This window comes from Portunus trituberculatus, chromosome 50 (genome assembly GCF_017591435.1).
Source record: "Portunus trituberculatus isolate SZX2019 chromosome 50, ASM1759143v1, whole genome shotgun sequence".
NCBI lineage: Eukaryota > Metazoa > Arthropoda > Malacostraca > Decapoda > Portunidae > Portunus > Portunus trituberculatus.
The window spans coordinates 25,959,118-25,982,427 of NC_059304.1; the positions used below are offsets into that span (position 1 = coordinate 25,959,118).

The 23,310-nt window shown below is 41.8% G+C and overlaps 1 protein-coding gene and 1 pseudogene across 2 annotated transcripts in view; both read right to left on the reverse strand.

The window, feature by feature from the left end:
* Window positions 1-426: 426 nt before the first annotated feature.
* On the reverse strand, window positions 427-4,918 carry LOC123500102 (annotated as a pseudogene).
* LOC123500101 (solute carrier family 66 member 3-like) overlaps window positions 427-23,310 on the reverse strand; it is a 91,727-nt gene continuing 68,843 nt past the window's right edge. Inside the window, exons 5-6 of one of the 2 annotated variants that reach the window (XR_006673173.1) lie at window positions 18,271-18,476; window positions 427-752 (exon numbers count right to left, since the gene is read on the reverse strand). The gene's annotated coding sequence lies outside the window, so the exon portion shown is untranslated. The remainder of the gene's footprint in view (window positions 753-18,270; window positions 18,477-23,310) is intronic. The other variant, XR_006673174.1, reaches the window with a different exon arrangement.

Below are 23,310 nucleotides of genomic sequence, written 5' to 3' on the forward strand. Positions count from 1 at the left end.
TCATAATTTTTACTTTTATTAAACCTTCCACTGTACTATGATGCACTCTCGCTTTTAGGAACGTAACCCCTTCATTAAGTAGGGGTTGCCTGTACTCATGTTTGAGGGGGTTCCAGTCACACAGTTTTACTAAATAGGGTGGAATCAAAAGCTTTTTGTCTCACCAACTCCCCTCCTCTGACTAACTGTCTTCAGCCTCTATCTCACCGCCGAAATGTTGCATCTCTTTCTATCTTTTATCGCTATTTACATGCTAATTGTTCTACTGATCTTGTTAACTGCATGCCTCCCCTCCTCCTGCAGCCTCGCTGTACAAGGCTTTCTTCTTCCTCTTATCTCTGTTCTGTCCAACTCTCTAATGCAAGAGTTAATCAGTACTCTCAATCATTCATCTCTTTCACTGGTAAACTCTGGAACTAGGGCGTAACTCGAAACACTGTTCTCCCAATTGCAGTTTATTACAGAGCACAGAACTAGCAGCACAGCAGGCACCACAGTCTTGGTGATCACACGTCTCCAACGTCGTGTCTCCCTCCTCTCATGGCCGTCTCCTCCACTGGCACGGCGGCAACACATGTAGGGAGTCCCACGCACTCGTAAGGGCCCACAACTCGCCCACACTGGCTCCTCGTGCTTGATCCCGTCGCTCGTGCCTCTCCTGCGGCACGACCTCGCACACAATCTTCGCTGGACAGAACAGGGGTAGTGGTGTGTATGGCGGCTGGTGTCCGTCTGCCGCTGCGCTGGCTAGCCTGGAAAACGTCGCCTCCTCTCATAGCTGCCGGCAAGAGCCACGTCAGTTTGGGGGGTAAACTACCTTAATTTAACCACAAACGAGCGGTAGTGAGCCAACAACACTCCGTCAGTCCACACTCCCCCCTGATATCTAAATCACCCAGGCACTCAGTCACCCATCTTCCACAAGCCCTCAATCACACAGCAGACACCTGGTAGATTGTTTGATTCTAGCAGAACGCCTCAGCACCACACTCCCAACATCTTCACCGTTTCTCTCCGGGTCCTCCTCCTCACGCTGCTCTTCTGGAGTAGGAAACGTAACCACCAGATCCTCGCAGTTATTGTCCGAGTTGCCTACTACTCTGTCCTGGTGTCTTGGTGGTGAAACGCGATGTCGCAGATCACGAACGTGACGAGGTGTACCATCAACTTCGGCGACTTGATCCGATACCACTCCAGTCACGACGCCCTCTTTGTATTGCTCGTCGCAGCGCACGCCGGGAGGCTTTACCCAAACTTCTTCTCCTACATGGTGAGGGTTGTTTTCTACTGCAGGGTTGCTTCTGCTCGCGTCTTCTCCCCGCACTCTCACCGAATACCCGTACAACATGCTCGCAGGCGCAGAGGTAGGCGAGCAGTCATCCCCGGGCGTGATGTTGTAGAGGTACACCGCTTCTGCTATGGAGCATCCTTTTCTTGCCGCGATGACCTTCACTGTCCTGTGACACCTCTCAACGACACCATTTCCAGACGGTGAATACGCTCCCGGAAGTGCATATTCACGTTCCAACGCAAGGCAAACTGAGCGAACAACTTGCTGCGGAAGGCGGTGTCATTGTCAGTCAGAATCTCGTCCGGAGCCCGCGCTCACAGAAAACTGCTTCCAACTGCTCGATGATGTTATCGCTCGTTTGTAGCCTCAGCGGGCGCCAGATGGTGAAGCGAGAAGGCCCGCAGTCGATGAGCGTGAGATATGACCTTCCTCTACAGTGCGTGATATCCATCCCAACCCGCTGCCAGATTCCCTCCACCGACAGGTTGCCTTTACTCCACTTCACTGGCGCTGGGTCTATAGACTGGCATATCTGGCAGGAAGCGACAACAGCACGCACCTGTCCTTTCGTCACTGCCGCGTTGACTCGTTTTACAAAGTACAGCGTTCTTCTTACCCCAGGGTGGCCACGGGAATGGTGGATGTCCGTCACTAATTGGTCAAGGGACGTTTCGACAGCTGCCGCACACACTGGCGGTGGTTCCATGACGTTGGCCGCGGACGTCCTTAACCATCGCTGTGGCACGCGGGTGAGGACATCTGCCTTGTTCTCGCTTGAGGGCACCAGAGAAACTGTGAGGACGAGTCCGCACTCCTTAACCAGAGACATCACGATCTCGAGTCGTCGGCGAATCAGCATCTCGCTGGCAGCTTTTGTTTTTAGCCTTGCTCGTCCAGTGAGGCAGTCGTTAATCCAGCGGTGGACAGTAGAGGAATCAGTCACCAATTCAACCTTACTCATCTTCCATGCCAGAGCAAGGTTGAGTCCTTTGATGACCGCATCAAGTTCAGCCATGTTGATATGGCTGGCGCCGTCAGGACGCAACCAGCAGGCGTCCTCGACGATCTTACCTTCCACCTCGACTGCTGCTCCCATAGCTAAGGAGCTAGCGTCCACCCACACTTTTGCCTCTGTTCCTCCTACATCCCATCTTCCTCGAACAGGGTCGTCCTTCAGTAACTTCCCTGCTATTTCCTCCAGGATACTTCGCAGGCCGGCATCGACGATGATGTCATCCCAGGTGTGCGTAGCCGCGTTAGCTCTTCTTTTCACGTAGGCCGCTGCCGCTCTCAGCCACCCACACACTGGAAAATGGCCAGTTAACTTGCCGCAGTAAGAAAATGCTGTTCGCCGCGTCAGGCGGGTAGGCACACCACCCACCTTGCCATCACGTCCCCAGAGCAGCATGCCACTCTCCCCCCAGACCCTCAGGCCCAGCACTCGAGCGCCCTCTGTAACGCGCTCATAAGCCTTGGTGGTTAGGCCGTAGCGATGAAGGTGCTCCGCCACCCGACGAGCCGTGACGATGTCCTCGTTAACGTAGACGTCATCAATGTAGGCCGAGGTCCCACGTTTCACGTCGGGGTCTTGTGATAACGCAGAGCTGAGGACAGTCTTCATTATTAAGGGGGCGACGTTCAGACCAAAACCTAGACGTGTGAGGCAGTACTTTCGCCCTTTGTACATAACAGTCTGATATGGCCAGAGCGACTCGTGAATGTGCACTTGTAAGTAGGCATGCTTAAGATCTATGATGGACACATTCTTACCTTGCTTCCGCCACTCTCTTAGTCTGTCGGCGCAGACATCAGAATCTGCCGTGTAGGTGTCTATATGAGTGTTCAGCTCCTGAAGTCAAGAACAGGCCTCACCTTTCCTTTGTTGTGCTGCACAACTGCCATAAGAGGAATCAGTCCTTTTGCAGGACCGTGCTTGTACTCGTCGTGCGGCACCAACCATCCGTCTGTTATCCACTTATCCACCTCCTCCTCATACCGCGATCTTATTTCACTTGGCACAGCGTACTCCTCCACCTTGTTCAGCAAGACGCCGGGCTCGTCTCCCCCCGACCACTTCCACGCCGCCGTCCAGGTGTTACTTGCAGTATCATAGGCAACACTGAAGTCCTGTTCATCCACTTGTATGTCAGTGGTAGCGCCGGCAGCCGCGCAGATCGGCGCGTCCTCGACACCGAACCGTACTTGCCGGTGCGCATTGACAGCAACTCCCCCCAACGCCACAACACCGTTCATCCCTAACACGAACGGGAACCCCAGGGCTTGTCACTCACCACAAACACTTTTACGTCAACAGAGGCACCGCTGTCAAGTTGGAGGCGCACGACACCCGTACCCTCGCATTTCTGCTCCTCACCGCTTATGGTCAAAATAGCCACATCTTCTTTCCTCCACTTTTTGCAGCACGAGACGTGAGCCACGCACCGCGAGCACCCAGTGTCCACCAGTACTTTGCGCCGGTTCCCGTCCAGCCACACCTCCGCGATGGGTAGCGCCTCATTCACTGCTTGTCCAGAGAGGAGGCTGGCGCTGACGCCTCCCCTCCACGGTCGTTTCCCGGGCATGCCAACGCGATGTGGCCCAGGACACCACAGCGGTAGCACCTCACACCACGTCTTGAAGTGCGTCCAGCGCTCCTCTGGCTCCTGCCGCTATAGGTGTCTTGACGAGCCAAGCAGTCTCTGGCAAAGTGGTTCACACCATTGCAGACGAAACACCGTTGATCTGGGCCAATGTCCGTATTCCCAGCCCTGGCGCCGAGACATACTTCATGGACACCACCGGCACCGATGTCACGGACCAATGCCCTCGTCCGCGCCAGGATTTGAGGCAGGTCAAGTGTCTCCATCCGCGAGCCCGCTCTCAGTAGTCGCCTGATGCCTTCCGGAAGACCAGCGACGAAAGCACAGGCGAGTCCCTTCTCGGACATACCTCCGAACAGTGATGCCAGGCGGCGTAACTCCGCCAAAAAGACATCCGGACTCTCACCAGCTTGTAGTTTCCGGCAGATGAACTGTTCGTATGCGATATACGAATCCACGGCAAAAGCGCCCACAAGCGCCGCCTTGATCTTCTCAACTTTCTTCCTGTCCGCCTCTGCAAGCTGCAAGTATACGGCGAATGCACCTCCCGACAGACGCAGAGGGATAACACTGGCCACATCACTGACGTTGCGCAGCTTACAGATGAGCTCGAGCTTTTCTATCCATTCCACCACAGACTGCGCGCCTGAGCCGTCGTACTCCGGTATCAGTCTCAGATCAAGGGAGGGCTGGTCTGCCATAATGCCTAGATAGCTTGTAGCAGGGCGTAACTCGAAACACTGTTCTCCCAATTGCAGTTTATTACAGAGCACAGAACTAGCAGCACAGCAGGCACCACAGTCTTGGTGATCACACGTCTCCAACGTCGTGTCTCCCTCCTCTCATGGCCGTCTCCTCCACTGGCACGGCGGCAACACATGTAGGGAGTCCCACGCACTCGTAAGGGCCCACAACTCGCCCACACTGGCTCCTCGTGCTTGATCCCGTCGCTCGTGCCTCTCCTGCGGCACGACCTCGCACACAATCTTCGCTGGACAGAACAGGGGTAGTGGTGTGTATGGCGGCTGGTGTCGCGTCTAGCCGCTGCGCTGGCTAGCCTGGAAAACGTCGCCTCCTCTCATAGCTGCCGGCAAGAGCCACGTCAGTTTGGGGGTAAACTCGAACTATTACTTAATTTAACCACAAACGAGCGGTAGTGAGCCAACAACACTCCGTCAGTCCACTAGCTTGGACCTGCACGTAGTTGAGTAGATAAAGAGAGTGTGAAAGTATATTTTTGTTACTTTTCATCATTAGTTTATATTTTTCTTTACCCTGTTAGTTTTGACTTGTTAAAGGGAAAATAGAGAGGGTAAATGGTCTGTACCTGGTACTTGGGACCAAGACAGTGGTGGCAGCATTTTTTTTTAATAACCATGTAATCTGAAGAGTGCTACCTTATGGGCTACTTAGGGTTAATAAGTTGGTCTTTCCCCGGTTAATAATTTTGTACTTATAAGATAATTAGTATTAAATTGTCTATTGTCTTTCTAGTGGTATCAAGTGTCTTTTTGCTGTGTTTGATTTTTTCAAGTGCCAGTGATTATTATTATTCTTACTTATTTATTTTTTTTATGTACAAAGTGGCCATTGACATGGTCGAAGGGCCGCTCATGGTCTCCCCTGTGGGCACAGAACCCAGGCAAAGTGAATCGCAACTCTCGGGTCACTGGATGACTTTTCCACCAGGAGTTAAATTTTTTTTTTTTTTATGTGTATTCATCTATCTATTGCTTATTTATCTTTTTATTTTTCATTGTAACTTAGTCCTTGATGATAAATTGTGATTCTAACTTTTGACATGGATTTATTAGATGATGATTTGTGGAATTCCCATGAAGGAACAATAGGAGAAATTGTGGGTGAAGCACCAGCTAAGGGGCACAGTGAAACCAGAAAATCTGAAAGAAGATCATTCAGAAGAAGGAAAAACGGAGTCATTAGAGTCATTAAAAAATATATTTTTCCAAACAGGAGCATAGAAATATGGAACAATTTGCATGAAACAGTGGTTCAAGCAAGAAATATTCCTGACTTTAAGACTAAACTGGATGACTATAGGTATGGAGACAGGACGGCATGAGCATAGCTCTTTTCCTGTAAAACACAACTAGGTAAATACACACACACAAACATACATACATGCACACACACTTTGTAATTATTACTATTTCATGTAGTACATAACTTTTAAAGTCACAGACAATTTTTTTTATTATACAATCAGTATATGTTCATGGGCCACAAATAATTAGCTAATAGAACACTTGTGACTGCATGAGCATGTAGTTAGATCATGCTGTTCTAAAATATTAATACTTTATTACATTTTCTATCAAAATTACATTCTATCATTTTGGATGTCAGACAATAAATATGCAATACAGCACGGTGTTTCTGGAGTATTGAAAAATCAATAAATAAAAATGCAACATTTTATATTATTTTTAAACATTTCACAACCATTGGAGAGGTAATCTTTCTAAAGAAAGTACCTTAGTGTCATGGTATGTACAAGCAACTAATAACATATTGTTGGAAAATATTACAAAAAGAAATACAATTTTTTTAGGTTCATCTGAATAGTAGTCATGCAAAAGTATACAACTGGCACTAAACAGCAGCATATAATGGTATGTAAAAGACTTTACATTAGCATATGTCCTTGTCTTTGGTAGAATGAGAATGCACGATGCCATTATTTTTAATTTATATATATATATATATATATATATATATATATATATATATATATATATATATATATATATATATATATATATATATATATATATATATATATATATATATATATATATATATATATATATATATATATACAGAGGTTGAACCTCCCAAATCCGGCAACCGCCGGACCTTAGACTTGCCGGACCATGGAATATTCTGAACTATAGGTTGTCCCCAAAACACCCTCTATACACTTACCCTGCATTATACAAGTGTAGCTGTAACATTGTTTTGATATATGATAGTTGTAGATGAAAATATACATGCAGAAGTATATAGAAAAACACATTGTAAATTAAGTTGAGCATGGAAAATGTTTCCCTGCGCCATTATCATCTCGCCGGACACAGGGACGTTACCAGCGCGCCGAAGCTAAAACCACTGTATGAGAGCACTGTCCAAATCACTGCTTTTACCCTCCTTAAGTGTTCTATGAACCTCCATGTTCTTCTTGCTCTCACACTCACTGTAAAACTTGAGAAATTAATTCTTCTGCTTTTTTATATCATAGACGGTTAATGAGTCAATGTTGTACTGCTGGCATAAGGTTCGCACTGAAACACCTTTATCTAGCTTCCTCAATAGGTCCACTTTCTGTTGCACTGATATTGTCATATGTTTGTGCTTTTTCTTTGGTTCACACACAACACTATCACTTCTTGGTCGCTTGGAAGCCATGTTTAGGGGCAAATATTACAGAAAAAAATGTTTATGCACCAGGGGGGTGTTGCTTGCAATGAGCGGCAGCGTGGTACTGATCCAAATTTGACCCAAAATGCAGTACAGCGCTGCTGCGTCCCAGTGGTGGTCCGGCAAATTACTTCGGCCAATTAAAAAATTACAGCAAAGAAAAATTTTGCTGGATTACAGGTGTTTCCGGATGAAAGAATACTGGATTAAGGAGGTTCAACCTGTGTATATATATATATATATATATATATATATATATATATATATATATATATATATATATATATATATATATATATATATCCACATTTTGTGAAAAAGATATTCCACAGGTACTGTGAGCATATAATCTAGAATACATTTCAACACCAGATAGTACATGGAAGTTTATAGAAGTTAATGCTTAATGGGAACTTCTTCAGTTACAATTTCATCAACAAAATGTGGTAAAATTTTCTTTAAAATCATTCACACAAACCACTATCTCTATATAAATAGTGAAACTTTCTTTTCATTGAATGAGGTGGTTCAGTATACTTAATGTGATTTTTCTACAATCTTAACAATATATCCTCCCTGAGAAGCTTTGGCAGTGTTTGAAGTGGTTGGAATCTCATATTCATCACCATTCTCAGAACTCATTTCTTTTAAAAAAGATATTAAGGAATAAGCATGATAGCTATGAATGATTTTTTTTTTTTTTTCATTCAACAAAATTTTTATGATTTGGAGGGCTTCTTCAAAATTTGAGATGATACCCCTTTATGATCTCTCATGTAGTGTTCTAGGTTTAAACAGGAAAGAAGAACAAAAGAAGCTGGAAGGACAAGAGGACATGCAAAGAATATCAGGAAGAGACAATGTGTGAAGGATATTGGAAAATACAGTTTTCCATACAGAATGATGGAAAAGTGGAATGCATTGAGTGATGAAGTTGTTACAGCACATAAAGAAAAATTAGATAAGTGGAGAAATGGAGACAGGACACTATGAGCCCTGTTCAAATCCTGTACAATGCAACTAGTTAAGTACAACTTTGGGCCTTGCTGAAATTATAGATCAACAGATCATAGAAGAGAAGATAACTGAGAAAGTGGTGAAGGTTATTAAGTCAAATGAGACATTGGTGAGGGAAACTGTAGACAAAAAGAGATGTGTGGTGATATTTGGTGTGGAGGAGGATAAGACACCGAGTAAAATGGAGAGAGAGAAAAACATAAAAAAGGTGATAAATAATATCATTAATGTGGTGCAAGAGGAGGGAAAAGACCTAGTACAAGAAATAGAGGACTTCCATAGAATTGGAAAGTTCACAAGAGAAGGTATGAGGCCAATAAGAATCAAACTTAAGTCACAAAAGGATGTAGATGAATTGGTGGAGAAGTCATGGAGGCTAGCCCAGCAGGAAACAACAAGGAAGATTTGGTTGAGAAGAGATCTCGGTGAAAAGGAAAGAGAAATGTTAAATGAGTTGAGAAAGGAGGCTTTGAAAAAAATGAAGAGAGGACAGAAGAAGAGAAGAAAGAGTTTTTCTGGAGAATCTTGGATATGAGACTGAGGAAGTGGTTCATAACCCAGAAAAGTACAGCAAGAAAGGACTAAAGAAACTTACATATGAGCGAAATGTAATGTATTCCAACATAAATGGAGTGATATCGGGATTTTAGAACTCAACGATTACTTGAGGGACAAGAACCCAGATATTGTGGGTCTTACTGAAACAAAACTGAGAGAGGGAGAAGACCTGATGAAGGTTGGAGAAGGGAAATATAACGTTTGGAAAAGAAATAGAGTAGGTAAGATGGGAGGAGGAGTGATGTTGCTGGTTAAAAAAGATATAAAGGTGGATCAAGTGAAAAAAGGTATGGGAAAGGCAGAAGTGCTAAAGATCAGAGCAGAAACTAATGAAGGAAAAAAGAGGCACTACATAGTGGTGTACGTACCACCTAAGACAAATGCATGGTCAGTACAGGAATATGAAGAAATGATAAGTGATACAGGAACATGTCTGGAAGAAATGTTGGGTGGCTGTGAACGAACTATAATGATGGGAGATTTTAATTGTAAAGAGGTGTGTTGGGAGGACTGGTCAATGGAAGGATCAGAGACAACATGGGGAAATACACTATTGACACTGGCAATGGAAAATGTGTTAACTCAGTGGGTCAAAGAAGATACTAGGTTTGGAGGAGAGGGAGCATCGTCAAGACTGGACTTGGTCTTTAGTACAGAGCCAATGGTCATTGAGGAGATGAGGGTGGAGTGCCCTTTAGCAAAGAGTGATCATGCAGTTTTGGAGTTCAAGGTGATAGACGAAGAGAAATCTAGAAGAAATGAAGAATATAAAGTGGGAAGATGGAATTATGCCAAGACAGATTTTGGAAACCTAAAGAAATTCTTTCAAGAGACAAATTGGATGAAATTCAAGAGTGCTAAGGAGCAAATGAAAAGTGGAAGGAATTTATAAAAATATACAAAGAAGGTGAGAAAAATTTGTACCAATAAGACAACATAGAGAAGTTGGAAAGCAGGACTGGTTTAACGATAGATGTGAAAAGGCTAGAACAAGAAAAGAGGATGCATGGAAGAGGTGGAGAAGGAAAAGACGGATTAAGCAGTGGGAAAGTTACAAAAGAGCAAGAAATGAATATGTGTTGATTAGAAGAGAAGAAAGAAAGAAACAAGAAAAGGATATAATTGATAAATGTAAAGACCAACCAAGGCTTTTTTACAGACATGTGAACAACAACATCAAAAATAGAGAAAGTATTGAAAGTTTAGAAGTAAATGGAGTATACAGTGAAGATCCCAGGAAATGGCAGAGGCTATGAATGGATGCTTTCGGAAGGTATTCACAAAGGAGACTGCTTTTGACAAACCACTGGTAATGGAACAGAAAGGGATTATGAAGGAGTTTCAAGTAACGGTGGAGGAGATCAAGAACATGATGGGGAGTTTAGAAGTGAGAAAAGCTGTGGGACCTGATGGGGTATCAGGATGGATTTTAAGAGAATGCAGGAGCAATTGGCAGAAAAAGTTTGTGAAGTAATTGATGCCTCATTAAGGGAAGGCGTAGTGCCCCAAGACTGGAAAAGAGCTAACATTGTCCCAATCTATAAATCAGGTAACAAGAGAGACCCATTGAACTATAGACCAGTGTCACTTACAAGTGTGGTAGCTAAGATGTGTGAGAGGGTGGTGAAGACTAGATGGACAGACTTCTTGGAGAAAAATGACATACTTTGTGAGTGTCAATTTGGTTTTAGGAAAGGGCGTTCATGCACGACAAACCTGATATGTTACTATTCGAGGGTGATAGATGTAATACAGGAAAGAGATGGTTGGGCTGATGGAATATATCTGGATTTAAAAAAGGCCTTTGATAAGGTACCACACCAGAGACTGATCTGGAAACTTGAAATGGTAGGAGGAGTGCATGGCAGTTTACTAAAATGGATGGAAGACTTTTGGTAGGAAGAGAAATGAGAACAATAATTAAGGACAGACCATCAGAATGGGGATTGGTGGAGAGTGGAGTTCCACAGGGATCAGTGTTGGCACCAGTAATGTTCGCAGTCTACATAAATGACATGGTGGATGGGGTGTCCAGTTATGTGAGCCTATTTGCAGACGATGCAAAATTGTTACGAAAAGTGAGATGTGACAAAGATTGCGAACTACTCCAGGAAGACTTGGACAGAATATGGAAATGGAGCTGTACATGGCAAATGGAGTTCAACACGACAAAATGCAAGAAAATAGAGTTTGGCAAGAGTGAAAGAAGAATCAGGAGTATGTACAAGATAGGAAATGAAGACATAAAACCAGTCATGAAGAAAAAGACCTTGGGGTGACAATTACCAATGACCTATCGCCAGAGAGACATATAAACAAAATAATTGGAGAAGTATTGAACTTATTGAGGAACATAAGAGTGGCGTTCGTATATCTAGATGAAGAAATGATGAAGAAAATAATTACTGCAATGATAAGACCGAGGCTTGAATATGCAACAATACAGTGGGCTCGAACTTAAAGAAACACATAAGGAAACTAGAGAAAGTACAGAGGGCTGCAACGAAAATGGTGCCTGACTTAAGAGATTTGACTTATGAAGACAGACTGAAAAGAATGCAACTTCCAACCCTGGAAAACAGAAGAGAAAGGGGAGACCTGATAGCAATATACAGAGTGATGATTGGCATGGAAAAATGGATAGGGAAGATCTGTGTATGTGGAATGGAAGAATGTCGAGAGGGCATGGGAAAAAACTAAAATGGCCACTTATAGGAGAGATGTGAAAAAATATAGCTTCCCTCATAGAAGGGTGGAAGCATGGAATAGTTTAGACGTGGAAGTGGTCAACGCAAGGAATATTCATGATTTTAAGAAAAAGCTGGACATTAATAGATATGGAGACGGGACAACACGAGCATAGCTCTTTTCCCGTATGTTACAATTAGGTAAATACAATTAGGTAAATACACACACACACACACACACACACACGGTCTCCTCTCTCCCTTCTTTGTTCCAAGGTTGGTAGATCCATAGCCTTTAGTCTCTCCTCATATGTCATCCCTTCAAGTTCTGGGACCATTCTTGTAGCCATTTTTTATAGCCTCTCCAATTTTCTTATGTGTTTCTTTTTATGAGGGGTCCACACTACTCCTGCATATTCCAATCTAGGTTTTATTATAGTATTTATCAATTTCTTCATCATTTCTTTGTCCATATAGTGAAATGCTACTCCAATATTCCTCAGCAAATTATATGTTTCTCTAAAAATTCTATCAATATGGCTTACTGGTTGATTGTTTTCTTCCATCGCCACTCCTAAGTCCTTTTCCTTTTTGACTTTCTCCAGTTCTACACCATCTCCCATCTTATATATTCCCACAGGTCGTCTTTCACTCTTTCCCATTTCCATGACATGGCTTTTGTTCACATTGAATTCCATTTCCCACTTCTTACTCCATTCCCAGATCTTATTTAGGTCTTCTTGCAGTATTTCACAATCCTCCTTTTGCTTTATAACTCTGCACAGTTTCGTATCATCTGCAAACAAATTTATGTAGCTGTTCACTCCTTCTGGCATTTCGTTACTATAAATGAGGAAAAGTATTGGTGCCAATACTGACCCCTGTGGCACTCCGCTTTCTACTGCTCTCCACTTGGACTTCATATCTTTAACTACCGTCCTTATTTCTCTCCCCCTCAAATAATTTTCTATCCATCTCAATGTGCTTCCTTTTAAGCCACCCTTCTCCTCTAACTTCCATAGTAATCTTGCGTGTGGCACTTTGTCAAACGCCTTTTTTAAATCCAAGTAGATGCAGTCAACCCATCCCTCTCTCTCTTGTACTCTGTCAACTATTCTAGAATAGAAACTCAATAAATTAGTTACACAAGACCGTCCTTTTCTAAAACCAAATTGGCTATTTGATATTAATTTGTTGTCTTCAAGGAACTCGATCCATTGTTTCTTTATTATTCTTTCACACATCTTGCATATTACACTAGTTAGTGATACCGGTCTGTAATTTAAGGCTATGGATCTACCAACCTTGGAACAAAGAAGGGAGAGAGGAGACCTGATACAAGTCTATAAATTGATCAACGGAATGGACCAAGTGGATAATGAGAAACTGATCTTGAGAAGAATATGACATCCGAAGCACAAGATCGCATAGTAAAAAGCTGAGAAAGGGAAGATGTCTGAGAGATATTAAAAAATATAGTTTCCCGCAGAGATGTATTGAGACGTGGAACAGTTTAGATGAAAAAGTAGTGTCTGCAACAAGTGTGCACACTTTTAAAGTAAGATTGGATAAGTGTAGATATGGAGACGGGGCCACACGAGCATAAAGCCCAGGCCCTGTAAAACTACAACTAGGTAAATACAACTAGGTAAATACACACAAAGGAGTGAAGAGAAAGACCTGGAGTGATTATACAAGACACTCCGACTCCAGAAAGATACATACCGTATTTGATGGCATATAGGACACACCTTTTTTTCCAAAATTTTAGCTCTGAAAATCACCGTGTCTAATATGCAACGTTGAGACTTCCTGTAGCCTTATCTTCTCCCTGATGCTCACTAACCTAGCTTACAATCAGTACCTCTACCTACCCTAACTGCATGCATCATTATTTTATTGATGGCATTGTTATTATTACCCGGCAGCAGGGTAGATGAGTGAAGTACCAAATAAAAAATCGTCTATATATAGATTCTACTGACTTTCATCTATACATCTATATATCGATTCTCAGCAATTGGGTACTCCAGATTGACATCTATATATAAACTCTGTCGCAAAACTGAACAAACAGTTGAATCTCTATATAAGTGTTGTTTGTGTTTGATTGGTGATAATATACAGGTAGTCCTCGATTTATATGAATTTACTTTATACGGTGTCCAAAAACAGGGGTTATTCATCACATTGTACGAATTCCTCAGAATTATACGGTTTCAAGAAAGTTAAAATTCGCATGGCGATTTAGTTCAGAAATGCAGGTGTCACTAGCTAGCTGTTTCCCGCCACCCGCATCCCTCTCACCCTGGCCACACGCCAAGCAGCCTCATTGTTCACCTATGCGTGGTTGTGGCAACATCTCCCTCTCTCGTGCCTAGTGTTTACCATGGCTCCCAAGCGCCCTTCTGGATCTCCAGCTGGTGGTGATACGCCAGACACATCGGGACAACCTCAGCGAGCCCTCACAGCAGCCAACTTGTCTAAGTGTATGGACTTGTTGGTGCAGCCAATGAAAATTAACCCAAATATTGAAAGAAGCACCGCCGTCATCAGAGGGGTCATGGAAAAAATGACGTGCTATGAGGTTCTTCTCAAAGAAAAACAACAAAAGAAAAAAACAGCAATCGATAACAAGCTTCTTCAGACCGCACACACCAAGTCAAGTAACAGAATCGGAGACAGACTACGACAATGGTGACACATCAGAGAAGGAAATAACAAAAAAGAGGAAGAAGGTACTAATAAAATTATTTTGTGTTTAAACATTTCCCTTTTACATAGTCATTTCTATGTCTTTGTAAGTTTATTAATAAAAGCATTAATAAGCATAATAGAAATGTGTTTAATGCAAAATGTATACATAGTGGTGGTGGTGGTGGTGGTAGTAGTGATGCGAGGACGTCCCTGAGCCTCGCCCTGGAGGGCGAGGCTGTTCAACCAAGGGATGAAGTGGATGTGCTAGTAGTCACACTCATGAGGATCGCGTGGTTGCTTGATGGAAAGGGGCTGGAGGTACTATACAAAGCTTAGGTCTGCTCTTTAATACTAAAAAAAAAGTCTAGGGAGTTGGGTATTCATTCCTTACTTTATACAGTCCCTTCTGGAATGCATCTACCGTATAAATCGAGGACTACCTTTATGTCAATATAATTGTATGAATATTTTAGTTACTCACATCCAGGACTTGTGACCTGGATGTAATTTACTTATACTTTTCCTCCTATTTTTCACATATATACTTTTTTGTACCTATTCATTTTTAGGCAACATTTCTGGCATGTGGTACAGTTCTTTCTCTTTGATACGACAGGCTAATAATAAAAAAATGTAAAAAAATGGAAAAATTTCCAGTATTTATGTGTGTAGCACATCCACCATAAACAAAGCATAAGTGGTGACTGACCTTGATAGACCATATTGACCAGTGTTTGGGTATTTGTGATGCCAAATAATGATTTATTTTAAGAATTTTGTTACTTGTAAGGAATCATCTATATATAGACCATGCTACAACTTAGTGCAGTAAAATAAGAACAAGTGTCTATATATAGACAATTTGACAAAGTCCCGTTTTCGAAACATCTCTATATAGATCCTCTACTGAGAAGTGGTTAGTAAAGGCAACGCCCGCTTAACGAACGGGTTACGTTTCTAGAAAAACGTTCGTTGCAAGAAATTTTCGTTAAGGGGGTATTCAGGGAAATTATCAAAGTTCCTGACCCAAAATGTGTTTTTGAGCTTCCCGCCTCAAAAAATCAAGTAATGTTCTGGCAACATCGTGTAAAAGTTTCATAGCTCTAAGTTTACCTCATTTAAAGCTATTAAAGGGCATTTAAAGGGACCCACGTGCTCACTGGCGATTTAAATGACAGGCCGCGATGAGTCACGTGCTTCCTGCACAACCCTGGATGATTTTTTTTCAATAAAAAAATCAGGCAAAGTTTTGCTAACTCACGAAGAATGGCAACTACACCACCAGATGCTGTCCCTCACCCCACTTCCTCAGTCGTCCTTGAGACGTCCTTAAAACGGGATGGTGTTGTCCAGCGTGCGTAGAGCACATTCCTTCCTGCTACAAATGCATGCTTCATTTATCATGCCATGACCTTCTAAGCTTCTTCTGAAAAGAATGGAGAGCCTTGCCATGGCAAGATCAGCTCTAGAACACCTGAATAAGCCAGAGCAACAAGTTCAGACACGCAAGGCAGCTGGGGGGACCGAGACAGCTGGGAGGGCGGCCGCTGCGGCCTCCCATATGTCACCACCAAGCGCTCAGCCGTCAACCTCTCTTCCAAAGCTCATTAGTGCACAGAAGAGGAAGAAGCTTTCACCAAAGACCAAAGAGCAGAAGAAATATACCTCTGAGAATTTTATAATTAAGAAAGAAGATATGGTGAAGCTTTGTGAAGATGTGGCTTGCAAGTGGTGCTATGAGTCTCGGCTTGAGTGCAAGTTCATCCACCATCAAGTGGACATCCATGTGGCAATTACATGTGGAAATTGTCACAGGCATGTGATGAACACTGCTCCTGAGCCTGTAGTGTCCGAAAATGCTCGCTACTTCCCATTTACACTAATTTTAGTGTACATTGTAATGCTGTTGGGTGTCGGATACAGTGGTATCGAGACGGTGTGTGGCATGCTGAGCTTGAAACATTTCACCTTTGAAACATATGTGCGATATGCTCAGTATGTGATGTCGAAGGCTGTTGAACATACGAAGGACATTCTAATGGACAGTAGGAAGGCAGTGTTCAAGTTTTATGCCGAAGAACTTGGCAGATACCCAGATGAAAACGGAGCGCCTCCAGAGAGACATCTTCTACTCCCCGGGCGGCCACTAACTCGAGCGTCGTTTTCTCAAAAGTAAGTTTTTTTACTTCAAGTCATTATGGCGCCATTATTTCTTGACCAATCATCTTTATATTTTTATACATTAGTTTCCTATGTATGTGCTACGTTTTCATGAGAGCAGATTTTCCTTTTGCTTGAATTGTGCCAAGATATTAATATTTTAATCATTAAAATTGTGTCGCACAAAAAACATAGTTCTTTATGATTTTTTTAAAATTCTCACAATGCGTAAATGGAAAATTCAATCACATGACGTTATAAACAACATATCACACTATAGAAAGACAAAATTTCATGGAGTTTGGCGATTTCCTTTTATTGCTGTTATGGATAATGTGGAGGTATTCAATTTAGCTATAAAATATTAATTAAAATTTTTCTATTGCAGATATCATCTTCCTGTTGCTGGAATATCATCACTCCATCAACATCTTTTTTCAATAAAATTTTCATAAGGATCAGATAATTTTTCATTACCCTTGGTCTAAAAGCCTGGATATCCCTGGATACCCTTAAGCGAACCAATTATAACAAGTTTGACCCCTGCCTTGAGCTTCCATTGAGTAAACAAAGTGAGAGTGCATCATTGTACAGTAAAAGGTTTAATGAAAGTAAAAATTATGAAGTTAAACATTTAAGCAGTTTAATTTAAGACTAAGTCATTATAATGTACACTAATGTATGTATGTACGTAACTTTATAATGTTGTTGATCTTAATTTTATGAAGGGAGGGAGAGTGAAATGGGAAAGACGCTTGCCAGCAACCTGTGGAATGTAAACAAAGGGTACATCATTGTACCGCATTAAAAACTTATGTACACTTTCACAAGGCTTTCCATTTATCCATTGCAGTCATGAGTTCAGGTGGCTTTTTTAGCTTGCAGGGAAGATATGGTCTCACCAGCCTTCTTAATAGAGTCTGCTGACTTGAAAATAGTAGAGACAGTAGATGGAGTCAAGCCATGGTGGTGAGCAATGCTATTAGTTTTCTCTCTTCTCTTGTGTCAGAATAATATCCAGCTTCACTTCATGAGTAAGAGACTTCCTGGGCTTCTTAGTAACGCTAGGCAACATTGCAGGGCTGGCTGCAGAGCGTTTTGGTGGCATGTTGAGCGTGAGATGACGAGCTGGTGCTGGACCCTGTTTTTGTTTTGAACTGAGAGAGAGGAAGGGTAGGGGAGCGAGTGATGTGCGTTTTGTCCACCAGAGGCGCTGGTGTATTCAAAAGCATGTCGGCTCGAGTGATACGGCGGGGCTTTCAAAGTTGGAAAAAATTACCTGGATAAAATTTTGTTAAAGTGAGTTTGGTGTTCGTTATATGAGCAGATGGTAGTAAAAGAAACGTTCGTTCTAGCGAAATTTCATTATGTGAATGTTTGTTAAGCAGGGGTTGCCTGTACTACAAAACTGATTTGAGAAAATGAAAGCAATTTAACCTGAGAGGTTGTGATGCATGTCAATAAATATCAGCTGTTTGGTTGGAACCCTGACTCAGTGCCATCTGACAGGGATGAGTAACAGTAAGTTTATCATCATAAAGTTGATAGTGAAAGAAAAGAAGAAAATATATAAAAGTTGGTTATGAAAAAAGAAAAAAAAAAAAAAAGTAAACCAGCAACAACAAAAGCAAAAACAACATGAGGGGCTGTTGCAAAGGCTATTCCTTAACTCTACATCTGATCTGATGCGATCATAACAAAACACATCAACACCCTCACTGTTACAGCAGAAAGAGGAAAAAATTGAGCTACACAATCTCATACAAACTACAAGTGGTATATTAAGTCAAGGAACATGGCAATAAAGCAGCAGCAATTATACCGTCGCATGCGAAGAGGCAGGGATCATTCCGGGAATCATGATTTTTCTGTGCTAAACGTTTGAATCTCTCCCCCTCACTATTGGTCCTGGGGCTAGTGGAGTTATCTGGCATCTTTTCTTGCTCGCCTCCTCGAGCCTTGAGACATGTTCCCTTACAATAGGTAATTTTTTCCTATTTCGAGGCAACATCTGGCAAGCCCTGTGACCTGGAGGGAGGAAATGGGTTACTCTGAGTGATGTTATGTCACTGTTACTTGGTATTGACATTGAGGACAGTGATGAAAATGAAGACAGTGATTCTCTTTATTGAGACAATAAAGTGATGAGGACAGTGATGAAAATGAAGACAGTGATTTTTTTTATTGAGACAATAAAGTGAAGACTCCAGTAATGATTCTGATAGTGACCTGGGAGACAGAGACCAACCCTCACAGCAACATTCATAAACCTCCTCACGTACTCCTCTCCAGCAATGCGCTGGTGTGTGTCACCCATGGTTGCCTCTACAGGACTGTGCTTGTCGGCCAAGTCATGTGAATTCCATTGCTAATAAGAGTTGGCAGATTCCAATTATTATAGAAATCCACAATACTTGTAATATGTGGTTTCTTTTTCTTTTCCTGTTTTGCACATCATTTCATATATCTGAGTTCACATTTTCATGACATAAAAGTGCAAAAGTTCTTACTTTTTTCATCAAATTCAAATGAGAGAGAGAGAGAGAGAGAGAGAGAGAGAGAGAGAGAGAGAGAGAGAGAGAGAGAGAGAGAGAGAGAGAGAGAGAGAGAGAGAGAGAGAGAGAGAGAGAGAGAGAGCAGGCGCCGCTGTATTATTGAAGCTTGGGGGTATTTCTTAGCGGCAGGTTCTGCCACAGGTTCGGGGAGAATTTTTTTTATATGCAACAACTTTGCTCTCAGAGGTCATAACAAGTTGAAAACTACATCGTTGTACTCAGAATGCTTTTATAAGGAAAAAAATCTTTTATCATTTTTGACAGGTGTGGTTTTTCCCTGCTTTAACAGATGGAAAGTAAATCAGCTCCCCGTACTTCAAGGGTTAAGGCCACCTCCTACAGAAAGAATTGTGTCAGGCAACACCATGAAGAGTACAAGGAAAGGTAAATATAACATTCAATGCCCAGCCCAACATCAGCCAAAACTTGGTTGGAACATTGCTTGGTTTTTAGGTTGGGTTTTGTTTAGTATCCCTTGCAGGCCATGGTGTAATGGATACAGCTGGAAGTGTAGTGTTGGCAATGCTGTTCGATGTAAACATTCCAACAGCTAGACTGCCACGTCCATCTACTGTCTCCACACCCCACTGCTATAAAAACATTTTCAGATATTTTTTTTATTAGATTTTGTTGATTTCAGACCTCTTTTGTAATTCACATTACTTCATGTAATGCTCCCCCACCCAAAAACCCCAGTTTCCTAGATTCCCTAAGATTGTTGGGAATGAGAGGTAGGCATAAGTTGGAGTTTAAAAAACAATCATAACTTGCAAAATGTTCGTCTGTGGTGGACATGACATATATCATCAATCATTTCACATTTCTCACTAAAAAAAACCATAAACCATATACAGTAAGTCCTCGTTATACGGCACTTCTTTATCTAGTAAATTCACAGTTACAGTATTTGGAAATTACTACCCTCGGTTCGATATACGGTAAGAAAAATTCACAGATATGGTATCCACTCATGTCATCTGAAAGGGCCCAGCGCGGGAGAGCAGGGGTGATGACATCATCCACACCACACCTCCCCGCCACTCACAGTACTGACTTTAACTTGACCACCCTTGGAGCCTGTTATCTCTTCCCCTCTCCCCCCTTTTTTTAACTGCATTACAAGTTACTTACATGCATTACTAATTAGATGAATAAATGAAATATCAAAGGGTCTATTTTAAGCATAAATATATTCATAATAATTATGGCAAACAGTAGTCATAATACAAAGAAAAATTAAGTTCCCACCATTCATAATGTTAGCATAAATATTCAATATTTGTTATTGAATATAATCCACTAATCATAACATAAACAACAAAGGAAAACAGGTAATAGTATAGTCCATGTGAAAAAATAAACTACATATCATTCATGTGGTCAGTTTCATTAGCTTTCTATTCTGACCTTTGCATGACTTATGTTTTTTCTTATTTGTCTTAATGTTATTATTTAGATTCCTAATTCTAAAGTACACAGATATTTTGGCAAAAAATGATATGACATCATCAGTGAAAATGAGTTGGGGCTGAAACTGAAGTAGGCTTATACCTAAATAACACTGGTAATACTTTCGCTTTACAGGTAGGCTATATAGCACTATGAACAGTACAGAGGCATACAATAATTATTTAGAAAATTCATCAATTTAACCTACCTTGAGGTAAATCAAGGGATGGAACTGCAGTATATGTCAGTGGCCTGTAACTCTTGGATGCCTCAGTGCCTAAGAGGCAATGCTTTAAATCATCCTTGTAGTCAGAACTTGTAAAATGCATAGAACATATCACTGCATTGTCTACATTCAACACATCACCTCGGGAACAAGCTTGAATCCACTGCAATCTGCGATTTTTTTCCTTGGGAAACTTGAAATACTTAATGCCTAAACCTGCTGTTTTTCTTTTCGTGTTATTGCATCCAAACACTGAGCAATTGTTCGGCATATTTAGTTGTTTACAGCACTGTGGAGAGTTTGACGAACACTCCAGCTAGCCCAGTGTCCACAAGCGATATGTAAACAACAGGAAACCTCAGGTGTCACACCAAAGTGCCCGAACATCCCGCCAAAAGTCAGCTGTCAGTGAGCACTGAGCTGGGGTGGCACAGGAAGTGTGACGTGGATGACGTCACAACAACAATCAGTCTCTTCCCACATTTCCCACTAAACACTAGTGAAATCCTTACGTGTGTTTTTTGTGGATATTATCACAACGCACAGTGATGCACCCATAATGGCCCAAAAACTTTACATTTTTTTTATATGACTATTTTCATGTATTTTAATTTCTGTAGGGGTGACTTTTGATGTGCTGGAACGCATTCCCTATTATTACATGTTATAATGGGTTTGGTATACGGTAATTTCTATTTGTGGTAAGGTTTTCAGGAATGCATACGTATTGTATAACGAGGACTTACTGTACCAGATTCCATGGTTGGATGAAGCTACAAATTGATAGTGTTTTCTGAATTTGACCTGCTGAAGTGGGGGTGCGTCTTATATGCCCTTGCGTCCTATATGCTGTCAAATAGACTATTTGCTTCAAGCTGCCATGGTACAGTGGAACCATGCATGCTTTGGGGTCCGAGGGGTCTCCAAGCGCATGGGTTTGAATCCTGTCCATGGTCCGAGTATAAGTTGGGCTTCCTCACTCGGGGCAATGGTTTCCTTGCGGGCTTTGAGATAGGAGGTACCACAAAAATGATCCCCTTTAGCCCATAAATTCCTGTGAAAAAGCTCGCATGGTATTATAAAAAAACATACAAGACACTAACTAACATCAGGGTGGCATTCAATTACATGGATAAGAAAATGATGAAAAAGATCATAACCACTATGATAAGACCTAGACCAGAATATGCAAGAGTGGTATGTTCACTATAAAGGCAAAAAGGCATTAAGAAACTAGAAAGAATCCAAAGGACCGCTACAAAGATGCTCCCAGAAATAAAGGATCTTCCCTATGAAGAAAAATTGAAGCATATAGAACTACTAACTTTGAAGGAGAGAGGGGAAAGAAGAGACCTAATAATGATGTATGTATAAGTTAGTAAACCGTACGAAAAAAATAGATAGACAAGACAAGGTAACATAGATTAACAAGAGGACATTCCAAGAACATCATGAAGGGTCAGTGTATGAGGAACTATAAGAAGTTAAATTTTCCACAGAAGACAGTTGACATCTGGAATGGATTAAGTGAAGAGATTGTAACAGCAGATAGTGAGCACAAATTTTAGGAAAAGTTGGATAAATGTAGATATGGAGACGGCACTATGAGCCCTGCTCAAACCCTGCAACATACAACTAAGTAAACACACACACACACACACGCACAAAGAGAGTGCTACAAAAGGACTGGACCCAGGCCTAGACGTATGTACAGGGGGAGGGGGGGCCCATAGTGTTCTGTCTCCAAATGAAATAAGTGTTAGACTACGTATAGCCAAGGAGTAGATAAAGAGAGAAATATGGAACCAAATAGCGCTGCCAGGTGCATGGAGGAACCAAAACATACGTCGGCCAAAAATCAACGCTATATAGAAACACCTATTGGTTTAAGAAAGCTGACTGAAGATACTATGGATAGGGATTTCTCAGGTTTTCGAGATGAACGAGGAAATACGAGAGACTTGTAAATGTAGAAAGAGAATTAAGATATTTGAAGGAGGCGATGTCCAGTCTCATGGACAAACATGACTGACTGGTATCAGAAAACACAGCCATGAAATTGAGAATAACTGAATGTGAAAAGGTCAGTGAAATAAACCAAGAATTAAAAAGAGATTTTAGAAATAAGGAAGCAAAATGATGCTCTAAAAAACATATGCCAGAACTTGCAGGATAAATTGCAGCAAGGGGTTACAGACAGGACAGACAGTGGTCTAGGTGAAAACAAATTGAAAGAACTAAGAAATGAATGGAAACAAGAACAAGAGGAGGAAAAAGTGAAATTTTCATAAGTGGTAAAGAGACAAATTCAAGAGAACACATAAGTTGCTGTAATCGAAGTTATCAAAGAAAAGGAAAGCATGGTGAGGGATGCAGTGGACAAGAAAAAAAGCTTCATGATCTACAGGACGAGAGAAGAGAAAAATCCAAACAAATTCACAAGAGAACGTGAAGAAAGGGAAATGGCCAAAACGGTTATCAAAAGGGTACAAGACAGCACATAAGAATTTGACCAGGAGGTGGAGGAAGTGGTTAGGCTGGGAAGGTACACTGAAGGGGGTAAGAGACCAATGAAGGTGAAAATGAGATCTCAAGTGCCTGTAGAAGAAATAATGGCTAGAAAGGGAAAGTT